This window comes from Oryzias latipes, chromosome 3, assembly GCF_002234675.1.
Source record: "Oryzias latipes chromosome 3, ASM223467v1".
NCBI classification, from domain to species: Eukaryota; Metazoa; Chordata; class Actinopteri; order Beloniformes; family Adrianichthyidae; genus Oryzias; species Oryzias latipes.
Genome location: NC_019861.2, coordinates 5974433 through 5980558, shown reverse-complemented (window position 1 = coordinate 5980558; position 6126 = coordinate 5974433). Strand labels below are relative to the sequence as shown.

At 44.4% G+C, this 6126-nt stretch overlaps 1 long non-coding RNA gene across 2 annotated transcripts; it reads right to left on the bottom strand.

Moving 5' to 3' along the window:
• Positions 1 to 602: 602 nt before the first annotated feature.
• On the bottom strand, positions 603 to 5558 carry LOC105356363. Of its 2 annotated transcripts, XR_002292426.2 has the most exons (7): positions 4573 to 5558; positions 3959 to 4324; positions 3237 to 3888; positions 1497 to 1592; positions 992 to 1132; positions 809 to 919; positions 603 to 712 (listed from the first exon to the last, which is right to left on the bottom strand). It is a non-coding gene; the product is annotated as an uncharacterized LOC105356363 (long non-coding RNA). The 2 variants fall into 2 exon arrangements; XR_002292424.2 differs by having other exon boundaries at positions 3959 to 5555.
• Positions 5559 to 6126: the final 568 nt, after the last annotated feature.

The window sequence follows — 6126 nt, the reverse complement described above, 5'->3', positions numbered from 1 at the left end:
ATGTAGCCCAGAAATTGTAAAGAGTCGATGTGGAATTCACATTTTTAATGCTTGACGAACAATTGGTTCTCTAAGAGTCTTTCCAGAACTTGACGGACATGGTATTTGTGTTGAGTTTGATTCTGGGAGTAAATGAGGATATCATCCAAATAAATGAAGACAAATTGATTGAGGAAGTCTCTGAGAACGTCGTTAACCATCCTCTGAAAGATGGGTGCAGCGTTGGTTAGCCCAAAGGGCATAACCAGGTATTCATAATGTCCTAGGGGCGTGTTAAACGCCATTTTCCACTCGTCTCCCTCTTTGATACGAATGAGGTGATACGCATTACGTAGGTCCAATTTAGAGAAGATGCGAGCTTCTTGAACAGAGTCGAATACTGAAGTTATTGTCATGGCTAGCTTGACGAGACAGACCCAGGCGCTGGAACCTGGAAGGAAAACACAGGTGAGTTAAGGGATGAGTAATAAAGTTTATTTCTCTTGACTTAGCGGGAGATCAGATGATGGCTCGTGGCGTGACTGGAGGTTTGTTCGTGGCTCGTGGCATGACCGGAGGATTCGACCGTGGCTCGTGGCGTGACTGGAAGTTTCAGCAGAGGCTCGTGGCGAGACTGGAGGTAAGCTGAGGCTTGAGGCGTGACTGGAAGGTTCTCTGATGTTTGGATCCGTGAGAGACGAAGACACAGGTGACCACTCGTGGGAATGATGTCCTGAGGAAGAGGCAGAGAGCGAGACTTAGGCAAGAGCTAGAGTAGATGAACTAGAGATATTAGCGACCAAACTATGCACTATCAGGGGCAACGGACTGGCGAAGAATGCTGTTCCAGGATCTTCTTAAGTAGGCAGGCAGGTGATGAGGTGAGTGGTAAGAGCTGTGTCGCATCAGGAGCCAAGCAGAGAAGGGAAGGGGAAGAGAGCTGACAGAGGCACCATGACAGTTATGAGAGGGAGAGAATACTTGTCTTTAATAGTGATCTGGTTTAACTCACGGTAATCGATGCATGGACGTAATGTTTTATCCTTTTTCTCCACTAAGAAAAACCCAGCGCCCATCGGAGAGGAGGACGGTCGAAAATGTCCCAGAGATAAAGCCTCCTGAATCTAGCTTTCCATGGAAGACTTCTCAGGACCTGACAGATTAAACAATCTTCCCTTAGGAAGAGTAGTACCTGGTAACAGATCTATTGAACAGTCATATGTGCGATGAGGTGGTAAGGCACTGGCTTTAACCTTACAAAAAAACGTTTTTTAAATCGTGGTAACAGGATGGAATTTTGGAAAGTTCCACCTCACAGGATTTATTACTGACAGGGGGTGAAATAGAGGGAATGGCTGACTGTAGACAGTTGGCCATGCAATTAGCACTCCAATTAACAATATTACGCTGAGTCCAATTGAACTGAGGGTTGTGCAGTTTTAACCATGAAAAACCCAAAAATATAGGAGTATGGGTGGATTGAGTGATGAGAAACTGGATGAATTCTGTGTGATTACCGGACGTGATCAGAAGAACGGGTTTAGTGCGATGAGTGATGCGTGAGAGATGTTGGCCGCCTAATCCTGAGGCTTCGATGGGAATATCCAGGGGTTCTGTGGGTAGAGATAGTTTTGCGACCAGGTGATGATCTATAAGGCTTTGTTAAGCACCAGAATCAATGAGGGCCTGTAAATCATGAACAGCAGAATGAAAGCAGATCTTGACAGGGAGGAAAAGGAAGTTTTGCTCTGTGTGACTTACAGGGTTACCCGCCCGTTGCCTGTCTTCTAACAGGGGGGCCCTGGAGTTTAAACGCAATGAGCACTGAAATAAATGGTAAATGGCGTATACTTATATAGCGCCTTTCTTCCTACAAGGACAAAGCGCTTTACAGTCACAGACCCATTCACCCAGTCACACACACATTCACACACACAGTCACACACTGGTGGTCGCTCCGCTGCCAAACACAGGCGCCCGCCCACCACCAGAGGCAAGGTGGGGTTCAGTGTCTTGCCCAAGGACACTTCGACTCATGGGCGGGAATCGAACCTGCAACCTTACGATCATGGGACGACCGCCCTACCGCTGCACCACGGCCGCCCCCAATACTAAATGGCCTTGGTACCCGCAATAAAAACAAGAACTTCAACAACCAGTCTAACCTGAACCTGGATTTGTTGAAGAACCGCACGGCAAACAGATCGCCTCTCTGTGTGTTTAGGTGTTTGGTGCACCCATGGGCCCTGGCGAGAGCTCCGGTGGTCACATGATGCCCGGCGGCAGCATGGGCTCCCAGTTCATAGGGCAGCAGTCGTACGGAGACGCCGTGTCTAAAGGCTACGGCCAGCCGGTCATGTATGGACGTCCCGGCGCGGCGTACAACCCTGGTTCAGCGTATGGAGGAAGGTACATCACTTTCATTTTAAATGGATTTTAAACTGTATGGAAGCCTAGCAGGGACAAACTACGCGCTGGCTCTAAAGAACTGGATTGATGCTTATTTAGATCGCAGTTGCATTTTCTGTTTCTATGTTCTTTATGTAAATGTTTTTGGTTAAAGTAATATTTTCCTCTCCTTATATATCCTTTGGTTCAGATCAGTTCGATAACCGAAGTGATCTGCGCTGCAGTAATGTTTATTCCACGTGTTATTTGTCTTTACGCTTTTTCCAGCAGCTGTAGAGCATGACAACCGTGGAAAAAACATACAAGTTTGGCCTTTGACGTTCCTCAGCCGTTAACTTACAGTGACCAATCTGCATAGATTCTTCAGTAACTTTGTAAGTGGTGACAATCACTGGTCTAGAAGGAGGATGTGCCATGGTGGCGGAGACGGTAGTATTGTTAGATTGTTTGACGTTCCCGGAGGCGGATATCCGAACGAAGTGCTGTGGATATGAGATCTTCAAATGTGAGAGCCTCCGGTTGTGAACAGAGATGATCTTTGATGTTTTCGTTTAAGGACTGATAAAAAATGCCTTTTAAGGCTAGGTCAGGCCATCCTGCTTCCACTGCAAAAATGCTAAAATCTATGACATGGTCGCTGACCGGTTGATTGCGTTGTTTGAGGCTCAGCAAACGTCGGGTGGCTTCTTCCTGCTTGCGTGGTTGGTCGACTACTAGTCCGAATTCGTTAATGAAATGATCGTATTGTAATTGTGATATAAATGCTTGGGCCCATCACAGAGCTTTGTTTCTGAGTGAATTTATGAAACTTTATGAAAGTGATTTTACTGAGATCGGAGTGATAATACCTGGGTGCTTGCTGGAAGATTAATTGACGTTGTAATAGGAAACCTCCACAGGCTTGAACATCTGCGAGGAAGGGTTCCGGCTGGAGTCGGAAGTTTTCCGGTGACGTGGCGGAAGTGATAACAGGATTGTTGCTGGAAGTTTGAAGTGGACCTGAAACAGTGGGAATAAACATACGACCAGTTATTTCTTTCAAAGTTTGTGAGATACTGTTAAGTCGTGAAATAAGATCCTCTTGAATAGTAGCAATCCCAGAAACGGCGTTGGAGAGTAGTTCCAAGAATGTTCCTTGCTGCGAGACTGTGTGGCGGAGTCCTTCCGAGTCAGCTGGGTCTGGAATTGAGCCAGTTCTTTCTGTCATGGCAAGCTAGGCGAGGCAGACCCAGACGCTGGAACTCGGAAGGAAAACACAGGTGAGTTATGAGGTAAGTAATAAAGTTTATTATTATCCGATTTGGCTTGGAGTTGTGGCGGAGCAGGGAGCTGGATGATGGCTCGTGGCGTGACTGGAGGTTCAGCAATGGCACGTGGCATGACTGGAGGTTCAGCAATGGCGCGTGGCAAGACAGGATGAAGCTAGGAGGTCCTTCTGCTCAGGAAGCTGGGAAACTCAGGTGACCACTCTGGATAGTAAGTCCTGATGACAAGGCAAAACTACACAAAACTAAATTAGGCAAGAGCAAAAACACATGGACAAGAATAACTTGATGACCAGGCTACGCACCATCAGTGGCAACGAACTGGCGATGAATACTGGTTCTAAATCTCCTTTTGAAGGTTGGCAGGTTGTTGAGGTGAATGGTCACAGCTGAGTCGAATTAGGAACCAAGCAGAGAGGGGAGGGGGGAGGAGAGCTAACAGAGGCACCATGACAATTATGTTGAAATGCATTCAAGTTTGCACTTTATATGCAAACTTTCAATAAATCATTCTTAAGGGTGTATTTGTTAACATCATTCCAGGAGAAGAAGACTGCTTACAAAAACCTGTGTGAAACTCGAGGTGTTTGGGAGGATGGTGAAGGGACAAAGGCTGGAAAAGGAAGAATATACGACATTTGACTTCAATGGCCACCTTAGTCATCTGATGCCTGTACAAAGAGCAAAAAAAGGAAAGGAGAAAAATCAATACATTGCAATTAAACACAAAGTAAGCCTGTGTTAAGGGGAATTTGTCATTGAATTCCGTCCCTCTGTTACCCCCAAACCCCATAACTCCTTTCAGGACTTAATGTATGAGCTGCCCTTCAGTCTCCTGTCCTCTCTTCAGGTGAGCTAGTGAGAAGGAGACAGAAATGTCTGCAGGGGGCAAACGGGGTAGTGGGCTATTGATCCAAACCTGTCAGCTCTGCATCAGGAGACAAGTTGCTTTGAAGGGAAGGCATTCCGTTTCCATCACTGCATCTTTTCAGTCACCTGATCAAACAACAGATATTTTTCAAAAAAACAACTAAGCCTTTCAAAGGTTCACATTAAACTGGTTGTCGTTTTATGTTATTAGTTAAAAATGATATTACTTTTAAGTCCCACTTGGATGAAAATCATGTTTTTAAACATGTTCTTATTTTTTCATGATTGAGGACATGTATAAAGAAAATTAAGCTTAAATTTATATTGCACGGTTTTTCAGGACTGTTCAAAAGCCTCCTCCACATGTCACTGTCACTGTCCCAAAGCCGCCTCTCTGCTTGGAGATACACATCTCCTGGGAGACACGGTTCTCCTGAGTGATGCCGCTCACTCACGAAAAAAACAGCCGGATGGGCTGCGGTCCGAACCCTTCTCTGGGCCGCACAGCGTAAAAAAGCACCCTCCCCTCCCTGCGAACACGGAGCTACGAGTCCGGCTGCTCTGCTCAGAGACACGGTTCGCTCGTGAGGAGCCGCAGGTTCATTTTAAGAGCCACAGATCTTTTTATAAATTGGGTTGTGGCAAAACCTCTAAAAACATTACAAAAGAATAATGTCACACACAAATAATGAAGGAAAAGAACTTTAGGTTACAAAAGGAAACATGAAACAACATTAAAATTCTTTGAGATACGAAGAACCAAAAGCCAAGCGAGAAAAAATGAGCTTCTGGATGACTTCTATTGTTGTTGTCGTTAGCTTCACCCCCCATGTGCCATGACGGTCCAACTTTGATTGGAAAACGCTCACGTACCTGCATGAATCCTTTTAAACCGGACTAGACTGGACCGCGCAGTTGAAATGAGGCTTTAGTGTTAAAGAACCACAGTGTAAATCTAAAAAATGTGTTTGAATTCAATTCAATTCTATTTTATTTAGTTAAATATTACAACAATAGTTGTCTCAATGGGCTTCATACCGGTAATTGTATAGTAAACATGAAATCATATAGATCATGAAGTCATAGAATTCAGTAAGTAATGGCTAAACTAAACAGACTAAGCTAAACTGTGCCTCTCTGCCCTTAGACAGGGCGTGGCTAAGGTATCAAAGCCTTAGCTTCTTCCTCTCTTCGCTGGCTCTGTTCTTTTTAACAGGACCAGACAATTCCTTGCAAAAGGGTGCAGATCATGCTAGCTCTAAAAGACTGCTTCGTAAATGAAATATGCAATAAAACAGTACGTTATCAATAATTAGGAAGTAAGGTGTGAGTTTAAAAAAAAAAGAGAAATGGGAGTTATTTCAGAGCTCAAACTGAGAAATTAAAAATACTTCCAGTGAGAAGGTAATGTTTCTTTTTCCACATTTTTGAGATGTTACTGTTTGAAATTTAATTTTTATTGAATAAGGATCAATTATCATCAGGGATTAATGTACAATGTCATGTTTTTTCTTAATTACTTTTTCCTCATTTTCCCTTTTTCTTATTGGATGGGCATGTAAAAACCATCTCCATGCATTTATGACCCACACACACACATACA